This window comes from Canis lupus, unplaced genomic scaffold, assembly GCF_011100685.1.
Source record: "Canis lupus familiaris isolate Mischka breed German Shepherd unplaced genomic scaffold, alternate assembly UU_Cfam_GSD_1.0 chrUn_S1705H1899, whole genome shotgun sequence".
NCBI lineage: Eukaryota > Metazoa > Chordata > Mammalia > Carnivora > Canidae > Canis > Canis lupus.
The window spans coordinates 91,427-104,588 of record NW_023330554.1 but is presented as its reverse complement, the minus strand read 5'-3'; the positions used below and the strand labels follow the sequence as shown (position 1 = coordinate 104,588).

Below are 13,162 nucleotides of genomic sequence, written 5' to 3'. Positions count from 1 at the left end.
TTTAGTTTTCTATGGATATCGGAGGAGGACTGATAAACCACTGCAGTGGTAATCCATTTTAGCGCATCTGTAAGGACCAGTAGGGGGGATTGAGGTGAGACTCTGGAACAGTCTGCGTGGGGAGGGGAAAAACCTGACTCATGATGCTGGGAGTGGCACGCACACGGAGATTTTCTTACCCTTTTAAGTTTCATGGCAGAAGTCTCTCTTTTTATTCAGGTCTGATTCATAAAACACAAACCAGTACATAAATTTCTCATGAGAAACTTTGCATGAAGTGGTACAAAGAAAGAGGTCTTACAGGTGTTTCTTCCACAAGTTCTGAAGTTCTGCGTTTTCAAGTGTGACCTTTGGTGGTTGATTTTTCTTCTGTTTTCCTTATGAGGAGAACATTTTTAAAGGAGACTGCATGATTCAGAGCTGTTTTATGAAAGTTCCTTAAGAACGAAAAAATGAAAAGAAGGAAACCATTTCCTGTAGCTTCACTCTGAGGGACACAACCCCTCTGTCTCTGGCTTGTGACGCTTCCACGGCACACTCCTGCAAGGATGGGAGCTTGCTGTCTTCTCGCTGGTCTGGGGCGGGATTAGGGATGACCCACGGTTGAATCTGACAGCGGGAAAGCTCTCGTAAGCCCTGGTTTTAATCTGGTTCTGAGTTCAACTGTGGAGTCGTACCGAAACCCAGGTTTTGTTCTCAGCTTTGTTCTGGGGGTTCACTAGCTCATGACAGAGGTCAGGAACTGGGTGAGCAGTAAGGAAGCCGTCTCTGTTGGAAGAAAAGCGTCTTTACGATCTCCTATCTATGGGCTCATTTTCTAACTTACGAAGCACCGTCAGGAAGTCTTGTGGGCTCTCAACCTTAATTCCGTTTTTACGTAAGAACGACTTTTGCTCTGAACTCCCAGAAGAATAACAGGACGTTTGGAATTTCTGTTTAGATTTGCATAGTGTTGCTGCTTTAAAAGCAATTTTTAGTCCTTTACTTGGCCTAATGGTTTTCTATTTTTTCTTACATATGCAAATGAATTACAATATAGGAATGCAGTTGACATCCAATCATAATGATCATTTGTTAGTTAAAGGCTATTTCAGTCTATAACACTTTGATCCCTAGGAATTTAGCTGTGGTTTTATGAGTTTTCCCGTATGATTGCCCACAAATTTTTATGTTGACTAAAATTGTAAGTGGTTTAAACTGTTCAAACAAATTACTTAGCAATTAAACCCCCAGCAAAATTGTAATTCATTTTAAATTAAGCACAGAGATTTGGTGCTCTTTCTGAGCAAAACAACGGGACATAACGGTGAAATATGGAAATTCGGTATTTTGCGTGAACTGTTTCCGACAGGACAAAAACATTCCCAGCACTGGGCATAGCAAAGCCTTCCACTAATGTGAATTAATTTTGTAGCAAAGGATCACTTGGGAGGATTCCTGCTTTTGAGTTTTATCCAGGTTTCATTCTTTGAAGCACCCTTTCCATAAACTTGTGTTTTATTCCTAATTTGTCGTACTTCACCTTTTGATATTTAAACAACTCACATGCAGCTAACCGAAGTCACGGTAGTATTCGCTTCTATATCAGGTTATCACCTGCTATGTTGAGAATTGCAAAGCCAGAGCACATTACAAAGAGTCAGTTGGACTTTGATACCCAAAATTGCATTTACGAGGTTCACACTCCTTTGTGTTTCACCAGACAGAGACAGCAACAGTGTTCTCATGTAATGTGTGCTTCAGCCTCTGTGCCAGAACTTATAGTGTCTGGATTTTAATATGTGTGTTGATCTGTTAACCAAAGTTGTTTTGTTTTGTTTTGTTTTGTTTTGTTTTGTTTTGTTTTTTGTCCACAGAGGCATGGACACCTGCTTCTGGTGAGTCTTTATGCTGAATATACATACTCAGTTGTCGGTATGTATGTATGTCACTTTGAGGTTCTCTCCTATCAGTGTTACCATTCTTGACAAAAAAAAGTCTTTGTGTTTGATATCCTTTCTCGTTTGTTAGCCAGGGTCTACCAAAACCATTACTTTTTGGTGACACTTCAGTTTTGGCCCAGAATGTCACAGTCTGTATTGAATCTCTCATTTCATTGATCCCTCGTGGTTTTTTTTTCTTTAATTTTTATTTATTTATGATAGTTACAGAGAGAGAGAGAGGCAGAGACACAGGCAGAGGGAGAAGCAGGCTCCATGCACCGGGAGCCCGATGTGGGACTCGATCCCGGGTCTCCAGGATCGCGCCCTGGGCCAAAGGCAGGCGCTAAACCGCTGCGCCACCCAGGGATCCCTCCCTCATGGTTTTTAATTAACTTTAGCAGCATTCGAAGATTTTCTTTCACTAAGGGGAGTCAGAGGAATCAGAGTCTTTCTCTACATTTTTAAAGTCATTCCATAAAAATATTCCTGTGACGTAACCTGAACTCAAAATGCATTTCATCAAAAGGGAGAATTAATCCAGTTTGATGAGCAAGTTCTGAATTCGATATGCTTTGTTTAATACTTGGTCCCGGTGCTACGCGTACCATCTTTCTGTTGTAGTTTTGTGTTCCCGTGCTAATTTTGCATATGTCCTTGCTCAGGAGTCTGGGGATTAGACTGCATTCTATCCCTGTTTATGTCAGCTGGTATTTTCATTATTTTCATCTTGCTTGCTTTCAGATTTTCCCCTCCTTCCCCAACTTTTCCAATTGTTGAGGTCTTTTATTTTTTTTCTTGCCTGCTTTCTGGGAATTTTGTTTAAGGGAAATGAACCTCTTGCTTCTTACAGTTTATGTTTTCCTAGCCATCTTATGGCCTTCCTCATTACTTAATTTTTTTAGGAAGATGAGCAGTTCAAAAAACACAACGTGAATATATGTTTTTGTTACTGTGATAGGGAAAAATCTTTATCATTTCTTGTCAAAAGCATTCTTCAACCCAGAGCATTTTACATACTAAAATGAATCTGTTGCCTATACGGAATGGAAGCCTAGTGTAGCAGTGAATGTTTCCCTCACAAATACAGTTTTTTATTGATTGCTAGCCATTTTGATTTCATTTATTAATGACTTTGTCACTGATCAGAAAACTCTGACATAGTATTTCTGTTTACTACTTTGGGAAAAGAATAATTAGGACCATTATTCATAACTCCAATATAGCTTGTTAATTTTCAAGTTCATCGTACCAGAATATGCGCATGCCTGTGTGTTTGCAATGGTATTGATGTTTCAGCGTGTCTTCCTAAAAATTCACAATGTCTGTAGATAGATAGCTATTTCAACATTTTGTGAGGTCTTAGTTTTCTTTGTTCTTTTATTAAAATAACAGCAAGTAAATAGCCCATACTTTTGGTTGTGTCCTATAAGAATTTCTGCTTGGAATACTTGGAAAGAATAATGCTAGTGTTATATGAATTTTGTCTTAATCATCAATTATCAATTATTTTTTATCTATTTTTATCTTGAGTATGATAAATGATCATGGAGTCAAAAACTGTTTAGTTTAAACATAAAATGTTCTTCGGTCGATAGTTTATGAGATTCATTTCATAGAACTGTCTTTATGTTTCCATTTTGTGCTCAGTGTCCTTTTGTAGAAATCCAGATTGACTACTTTACACTGTGCATATATTTAGAGCATCATAAATGTGGGCCATCAAAATGATAATTTCATGGTATCGGTGAAACTCTGGATAGAATTTTCTTTCCTATCATCTATCAGAGTTTTAATTTGTTAACTTTACATGTCCTAAGTGTACTCAGTTATATCCTGAACCTGAAAGGTCATTGAATATATGACACCTATAAGTACATACCTATCAAAACTGTAATTAAGATGCATTTTGCCATTTTGACCAAAATGTCATAACAGCAGAGGCACGCCTAAGTCTCTTAGTGGGTTTGTGCTTGATGTCATTGAGAGCAGTATAGTCGAGAATAACCCACTACTGGTCCCTGAGCCTCACATGAAAACACGTTCTGTACCAGAGGGTGGAGTACCTTTCACTTCTTCTCGATACCTCTTTTATTTTTTTAAAGATTTTTATTTATTTATTTATTCATAGAGACAGAGACAGAGAGAGAGAGAGAGAGAGGCAGAGACACAGGCAGGGGGAGAAGCAGGCTCCATTCAGAGAGCCCAACGTGGGACTCGATCCAGGGTCTCCAGGATCATGCCCTGGGCTGCAGGCGGCGCTAAACCGCTGCACCACCGGGGCTGCCCTCCATACCTCTTCTATTGGTGCTACTCACTGCAGAAATGACAGAATGAGCATGGGACTACTCTGTAGGCACAGTGAACATTTCCCAAAGTCTTCAAAGTGCACAGTCCCTTCAGGGTAGTAGACTAGCACATGACCTTGCTAGAAGTTTTTCTTCTTTAAAAATAAAGCCCTTTGTTTTTTTTCTCATTTCATGTCAGAATCTCTTTAAAAAAAAAGACATTTTACTTTGGAAAGAACTTTTCAGATAAATGATCGTTAAAAATGCAATCAGTATATAGAAGTGCAAAAAGTAAACGGAATTGCAGATCTCGTCACTCAGAGGCAGCTCCTGTTAGCTCTTGCTGATGTCTCTCACTGGTCACGTGTTCTCGTGCATATTTAGAAGTGTACATATAAGATTTTGTATAAAGGAGAATCTGTTGATCATGATGTTTTGCAGCATGCTCTGTCTCCTCCATATATCATAGACATCATTGCATATATTTTATAGATAACAGATTTACATTATAATTTAATGACCTCACAATCTGTTGTTTATCCATATCATGATACTGCAATTTCACGCTACTTTAATTTATATTTCTAAATATTTACTGTGAAAACAATGCTATGTGTAAATCTTTCCTAACTTATTATTTTCCTTGTTTAAGCTTGAGAGCTGGTGCTAAAGCATCCATCTCTCGTTCCCTCTGACCCATCTTCCGCTTCATGTTTCCACCAAACGTGGTAGTTGCTTTACTGTGTATACGTGAGGAATGGAGAAGATTGTCATTTTTATATTAAAGTAAACCCATATTTTATGTAGCCAGTTACAAAAATGTGAGATTTCAAAGAAATGTCTAATTTTCTTTGCATCAGCTCAGTTCTAAAGTTCTGTAACTCGTTCCCTCTTTCCTTTCATTAACAATACTTTGACAGAAAACATTGAGAAATATTCTGAGTGTTTGAAATATCAAATACTGATTATCCAGTGGGGAAAAAGGAGTAATACTTAATATACTCCGATTTCACCTTTATATGTCTGTTGGCTTTGATGTAAACACATGGTGTCAGACTCTTGATGTTTTAGGAGAGCTTTAATAATTAAGTTTATAGTAAATTGTCATATCAGGATTAGTGATAAATACAGTAGCCCATGTTCTGACCTAGGGTTAGTGGTCAGCCAGCTGCTGGTAGAAGTTTTTACTTCGCAATGCGTAGGCATCCTAAAGTATCTCATGGTATCATGACATCTGTAATTCAGGCATGAAAAATAAGGAATGGATGTGAGAATCCAGTGTTTAAAAATAACGTTTGAGGCTTTCTTGGTCTTGGTGGGTGATAGCTATGTGAGCACAGCCCAGTTTTCCCACCTGCAGAAGTCTTACAAAAGTACTGTTCATGCTCCATCCTCCAAACCCCATAGTCAAATGCTTTCCCCGAATCTCGAGCTAAACTGCATGAGTGGGAGCTCTCGGTGCTCCCTTGGTCTTGTGGAGCCACTGTAAGGCTTTAATATGCACGCGGTTGTCGTGGCTTGTTCCTCCTGGCAGTTTTGCCTGTTGTGGAAATAATCCTCTTCTTCTGGCCTGTGGCTTGTAAGTGCGCTGCTGCCTGCCCACTTCTGGAAGAGGAGACTTGTACCCTTCGACTCCCTACACGAGAAGACCTGCTGACACATTCAGAATAGGGCTGTGGGGCTTCTCTTTTTATAGAACCGAACGCGACAAAATTCACTTTGTTTTGTTAAGGAAGGAAGGATGCATATAGATTCCTTTGCGGCAGAAAAATATTTCCCATATAGAGATTAACACCTTTCAAATTGATTTTCTGAAATGTCTTATGTGGTTTCTTTGACATCTTCGATTTTATCAGAGATGTTTAAAGGGCAGAGTTTATGGGTGACGGGCACTGAGGGGGGCACTTGAGGGGATGAGCACTGGGTGTTATTCTGTATGTTGGCAAAGTGAACACCAATAAAAAATACATTTATTATAAACAAAAAAAAGAAAAACTTAAAAAAATAAATAAATTCTGCTTCTGAAACTAAAAAAATAAAAAATAAAAAAAATAAAAATAAAGGGCAGAGTTTAAGCAATGGGTCAGTTTTAACCAGAAAAATGTAGGATCTTCTTCTGAAAAAAGAAAGTTCAGTATTTCAACTTTGGTCTATGTATACGTTCTAAGAACCAGGGAAGCTGTGTTGTGTTACCTTGGGCCTGTGTGTGTCAGTCGGCAGTAAATGACCGAGATCATGTGGTTTTCATCAATATTAATACTTGCTGGGGCACCGTTTCTAAAAGGCCAGGAATGACGGAGCAAAACATTTTCCCGAGAATGCTTTATAAGACGCCTTGAAAACATGAAGCAATTTAAGCCACTTGATAGATAGTCCGTGGCTTCTGAGGTAAGGCTGCATGTCCAGAGCGTAGGGCATTGGCAGGAGTACGGAGCAGCAGGGCCGCAGTGTGTGCGCGCCCCTTTCGGGGCTGGGGGGCCTGGAGCCGGGGGGCCGGGGCCGGCTGAGGATGTGGCTTGGCCTGCATTGCACACCTTCCATTGTGGTCCTCCTTTCTCTTATGTGGAGAACACTTCTTTGCACACTCGAGTTATTTGTCAATCATCACACATGTGTAGACTGGTCTAGCGATTTTCTGGTAGGAGTTTGTTTTCATACTTAGGCCCTCGGTTTTTATTGAGTCACCATCAGCAGTGATTCGAAAAAATCCTCTCTGTATTTGCAGGGTTGGAGATTTGTTTGAAATCTGACCATCCAATAAGTCGTTCTCTGCATGCCGTGTGACAAATGTGTAGCGTTACCAGCAAAGATCATAGTAATTCCTTTAATTAATGCGTGACTTGAGAAGTCTCGGATTAATCAGCACATGACTCGTGGTTATTCGTACCCTTGTGGGAGTTTTTTGCCACCAAATGCAAATACCAGGCTAAAAATACTGCTTTGTTTGTAGATGGAGCGAATATTCATCGCAATAGTCCTGTACATCTAAGAAAACAGAAAGTAATTAAAATGTTGATCACTATAGTAAATCTCTGCAACGGCTGCTTGTTTGTATTTCACATGGGCTCACATTTCTGAGAAGTTAGCTCTTACACAACAACCTACCATGATTATCTGATATCCTCCAGAAGGTTAGCTGGGTTGTTTCCTATATTACTTAGGAAAAACTTTCTTTTCACAATCCAAAATGTCAGCATCAATTTAAAGTGTAACACTAAGCATGTGCTTGCTCTCTGAATATTATTCTCCAGCCACCCTGCCGAGGATCTGGCCGTGACACTTGGAGGAGCTCATCGATCCTCACTGTTCACGGCACTTTGCCTGAACACCCGGACTGCCGGGGCACCTCTGGATCCAGCTACCGTTGTTTCCGTGACCCAAGGTGCGCTGACCGTAGCAATTTACATTATGTGCGCAAATTAAAAGTTACCTTGCAACAGCAGTTTACTTTAAAAAAAGGCCTCGTTTTCCCCCATGTTAAAGTTCTGTTATGTTATAGGAGTTGCATTTTTGTATGATGCAAGGATCTTTTTGTAGGACATAGTCACCTGCCATGATGAAGATAGGTTTCTTTTTTCTTTTCATTTGGGCTTAGATCGGAATCTCCATAAGGAAAATTATCTTATCTTTCATCATCTTGTGCTATATGGGAAAAAAAATATATATATATGCTATTTGATTGCATGTTTTAAATTTAATTACATTTTTTACCAGATTTAAGTCTAAAATAATTGAACTTGTCATATATTGCTGAAAATCTTTCTTTTTTCTGCTCCTAAATTCTCCACTTGAACTGTCACAGTGGTCTGATTTATCCTGTCCGGTTTATAGTTGTAGTGATAGAGAGAAATACCTACTCGACATTTTCAATGCAAATTGTTTTAGTTGCAGAATGCAGCATAAACATATGTTAAATCTAGCATTATCCGAGTTTTGGATACCATAAGTAACTTTTGTTTTCCTCACAACTTTTTATTTCTGCGATGAGGGAAGGAAAATAGAAAACTTCCTATCATTAACATTGTATGATCCTCTAGGGTAGAGACCTGACTTTGGCTGTTCAACCAAAGTTTTGCTGTTCGGGTTTGAACAGTGTTAACTGGGAAACGGCCACCCCATTAAAGAGTGTTCCCCCCAGTATTGGTAGAGACAAAGTAAAGTCAGATACACGCTGTATCTGTTATTTTTGTTGGAACTTACTATTGTTCTTCAGTTTCTGATTGTTCATTATTTTAAGACATATGTGAGCCTTGTGCAAGTACATTGAAGTGTCGTGCTCTTTTGGTGAGAAAATCTTTTGTATTTATCAGAGAGCACATGGATACATACAGTGTATAAGATTTTTCTGTTTCTGACGCATTTTCTTCCCCTAGAGATGTAGAGCTTTCAGAGTCATGAACAGTTTTCATCCTGATTTGTAATGATCTGTTTGTCCATAGATAGGAAAATGTTATGAAATAATACTAAATATTCCTAAGTAAGATTATACCCTGTAGAGATCAAAGCCCAACATGCATGCAGTTAGATTTTTGTCATATTCTGGAGCTGTGAGTATGCATGGTGTACGGTAGCCATAAGCACATGTATTCCGTGTCGGCTGTCTCTTACCTCGGTCTACTTATGTTTTCAGTAGCATGGCTAATGTTCATTATAAAAATCTTGATCTTATCTCTGAAAGTCTGCAATAAATGTAAACTTTCAAGTGTTTGACAGTGGCACGATACGCCAGGCTGGAAAGCTCATTTGACTAATAGGTCGTTGGCCTACTCTTAATTCAGCCTTTTGTCCATCCAGCTGCGTGACCTTGTGTGCATTCCTTTAAATCTCTGTCTGTCGTCTGTGCACGCGTGGGATTCCGGGGGAGCTGGAGCTGGGGTCGCAGCCCCTGAGTTCCCTGTGTTCCACAGCAGCTGTACTTGCTTGAACAAACCTCCTTGACTCTCCGAGCCTGGTTTCGTGGTCTGAACCCCTGATGTGATCAGATGTAGACTATCGTGAGGATCAATTGAGGCAATAAATGGAAAGCCCTGTGAGGGGCTTGTGGTGAGGAAAGCTCTGTGTAGGCTTATTAATCTCTAGTACCTGACTTTGAACAACACCATTACTTCCTGATGAAGTACTTCATCAGTACTTCCTAATGGCCAACCTGATGGCCGATGCAGCGTCGGCCAAGTTATTTAACCTCTTACGCTCCATTCACTCAACTACAAATATGGAAAATTACTCTTTCTTCCAGAATTCTCCTAAGGAGTGAACTACATGAGGTTAAGTATGTAACATGTCACAGCAGAGTGATGTCAGGTCTTCCTGTCCTGTCACTGGGTATCACCTCTGCCTCGTGCATTTTCATCTAGTGAAAGCTTCCTGAGGCCCAGCCTCATTTTAAGTCCTGGGAGAGAGTGATGAGCAAGACAAGGACTCTGTATTTCTGGAGATGACTTCCTTGTGGGGTCTCAGGAAATAGAGGAGTGAGCCAATCAGTAATTTCAGAAAGCAGTGGGTACTATGGAGGAATGATGTTGGGTGACAGGCAAGGAAGTGACGAGGGGTGGGGGGAGTCATGGCAGAGGTTAGCATTGCAGATAGATCTGTTGCAGAAGGCAGCCCCAGAGGGTTTTGTAAAGACTTTTCTTTGAGATAGTTGTAGACTCCCATGCAGTTGTAAGAAATGACACAAAATATTACCATGCAGAGTACCGTAATACACACATAACCAAACTAAAAGTCCGAGCATTCTTTCTGAGGCATTTAGAGTAGAATCTTGAATTATGAGAGGGGTTATGTCAAAGAGCATTCCAGGTGGAGGGAATACAGAGGTGCCAATTCTGAAGGGGGAAGACATTGGGACGTTGGCTTCACTGAGCAGGGCCACTGTGGCTGTGACCCTTGCATGAGGGAACGAGGGCTTTATGAAAGGTTGAGCAGCCACTCTGTCTTGCAGGGCCATGACGGTGGTGGTGCGACACTTGTGTTCTTTGTGCAAGCAATCACACTAGTTGTGCTTCAGCAGAGTGCTCAAGATCTCCCTCCATAATTTGTCAAAACTATCACCCCCTCCCCATTTTTAAGTTGGACCTCAAACATTTTCATCTCAAGTATCAATAGTACAGGATGGGGTTTTCTACAAGTGTATGGGAAAAGTTGACCTTGTAAAAGTATTTTGTATCTCACTATTGAATATGTATCCAATAGAACGTTACTACCATGATAATTTGATGCTCACTATCATCCCTTTGAACTTTACCTGACTGAGCTCTCTCTTTTCACTGTCAGAACAATTATATTTGCTTTTCTTCTTGAACTCCTGTCTCTTTCATTTCCTCCATAGATTTTATTTTATGCTTTTTATAATGGGAAGATGTTTTAATAAGTATTCTGTCATTTTTCTGTGTGTATGTGTGTACATATACAGACTGGTATATACACACATGGAAGTAAGGTTTCTAAAGTTTTAGTGTCTTTGGCTACAGTATTCTAAGTGTGAAAATCGGTCAGAAAGAATTGTTATTATAAATAGTACTGATGCACAATTGATATAAACGGCAAAATTAATAGTATGATTGGTAATTTTTAAACATGAAATATAATGCCATTGGGATGCCTCTCTTAGCAAGATGGAGAGAGAGTTTATAAAATTTCAGTTCATGTACCCATGAATGAATACTATGACCAGGGTGATGTAAAGTCTGGTGGAAATTAATAGTAAACATAAATGATATGCTGTGGGGCTTCGAAATGACGTTTGAATGATTATTAGGTATGTTGTTTGTATATTATATATGTTTATAGTATGTCATTACAGTCGATGAATTACACTGTTTTAGAAGTTCATGTAATGTTAACAAGGGCATGCTAGGAATGAATAAGCAGGAAGGTGCTTACCTTCCTGATGAGGGGGTAGATATATGTCCTTAGTAAAAATTTATAGTACCCAATATTCTTTGTGTAAAAACTTAATGATACTGTTCCTCTAAGTTTGAATAAATGTTTAAGAAAAGATATATCTTATGTTATATAATATTGAACATATATATGTGTTTTATATATATATATATATATATACATATATATATATATATACATATATCAGTTCTGAGAAATGATTCTTTTACTGACTTAAAATTGGTCTACTGGAAATTCATGTAGCATCTTTCACCTCTTCCTCCTTGAAATATCACAGAAAATACATAACTGAGACCGAGGCATGTGTGAGTGGGCGGGCTCTGGCTCCTGACTCAGCATTGTGACTTTGTAGATAGGGTGTGTGAATTATTTCCCAGGATTATTTTCTTCTTTTTTTTTAAAGCAAAACCTGAGGTAATTCCATGCTTAGAGACAGTATAGATCTTTCCCGTGAGCTTTCTGCCTCAGTGAGTTGAGTTTCCACTGTCTCCAGCCTTTCTTTCCTGTTCTCTTTGTGCGTGGCTCCCAGTCAGCTTGACGTCCTTCCCTGATGATCCTTCGGGATTGAGGAGGCAGGATCTATCAGCAGGAACCGCCACCCCTCTCACGATCCCATCGTCACTGTCCCTGAATTCAGGACAGATGAATTTAGGCTAGGTGGCGTGTGTCTGATGTCATTCTCTTTTTATGGAAATGAACGCAAAGAAGGAAAGACCGGATGTTCTGTCCCAGGCTTAGTGACGCCTTGACTTTAGAAAGGCTTTGCGGTTAACAGGGGATTCTGTGGTGTTCCAGTGCCTTTTACCACTCACTCTGGAGCACAGTACAGGAGGAGCAAGGAGGAGGCCTTCGTTCTGGTAAGTGACAGAAAAGCAGTGATGGGGTAGGATGTGGTGAAGGCGAAATGGCATCGGGTGCTACCTCAGGAGCTTCCGTCAGCTTTCAGGGACAGGAAGGACTAGCTGAGCCAGGGATCAGGAATCGACACCTATAAACCATCTGGACCTAACTGCTGTCTTTCAAAATTCTTCACGTGCCCTAAGAGTGTGTGGAGGTCATGGTCTGAGTCAGAAGGTTGTGGCAGACGGAACGCACTGGAGCAGGGAGAGCGCTGAAAAGATCTGGTTCCAGGAAGAGATGATGGTGGTGTGGAACCGGGTGCTAAGAGTGGCCAGGCAGACGGTCAACCCTGAAGGCAGAGCCCACGGCACGGCCTGAAAGATGGATTGTGGGATGGGAGAGGGGGAGGGATCAGGAAAGAAGTGGGCTGAGTGCATGCGGGTACCTTTAAGTGATGTGGAGAAGACAGCTTTCGGGAACTGAGAGATGTTGGGTTGGCAATACTCTCAGATAGATGTCCAGGTGGAGGTGTGGACGGGGAAGGAAGCACTTGCAGAAGGAAAGACAGAGGCCAGGCCTGAAGGTACTCCTTCGAGAGGTGGGGTGGCCTGTAGCTGCCGCCTGCACCTCCAGCGGGTGTGGAGACGGGGTGCGGGGTAGAGGAGCAAGCCTTTGGCGGTCCTCCTGCTGCAGGTCAGGTGAAAAGGACAGAGGCCACAGTGGCATCCCAGAGGGCAGCTTGTCAGGGCAAATGGTGGACTGCAGACGTCTTAACTCTGAGTAACAAAGGGCTTCAAGGAGGGACTTAATATTCGTGTCCAGGATTATCTGTAACATCAAGACAGATTTAGGCTGTCACATTCGTAGCGAGTCTGAATTGGAGTTTGTTGAACTGGATGGGTTTGGGAGATTCCATCGTCTCCTGAGCCCCGATGTTCTGTAATGTCAGAACCACCTGTCCAGATGGTGCCTGGGCCGTGTCCCACGAGGTTTGGTCATTGGGACTTTTCTTTTACTGGTCTGAGGAACCCGAAAGTCTCTTTCCCTGTGTCCGTCCTCTCCTCTGTCCAGTCTGCAGGTCATTCGGATGGAGCAGGTTAATCAGGACCAGCCGCATTTACGTTTCCTCACGTGAGTTACTAGGGTGCGAGTGAATCTTGAACCCCCTGCAGTGTCCTGCTCTTGTGTATTGTGACGGGTTCGGTGCCTAGG

At 41.0% G+C, this 13,162-nt stretch overlaps 1 long non-coding RNA gene across 4 annotated transcripts in view; it reads left to right on the top strand.

The window, feature by feature from the left end:
* LOC119878539 overlaps window positions 1-1,877 on the top strand; it is a 44,564-nt gene extending 42,687 nt beyond the window's left edge. For all 4 annotated transcript variants that reach the window (XR_005386980.1, XR_005386979.1, XR_005386977.1 and 1 more), the window contains one exon: window positions 1,857-1,877. This is a non-coding gene — a long non-coding RNA (uncharacterized LOC119878539). The remainder of the gene's footprint in view (window positions 1-1,856) is intronic.
* Window positions 1,878-13,162: the final 11,285 nt, after the last annotated feature.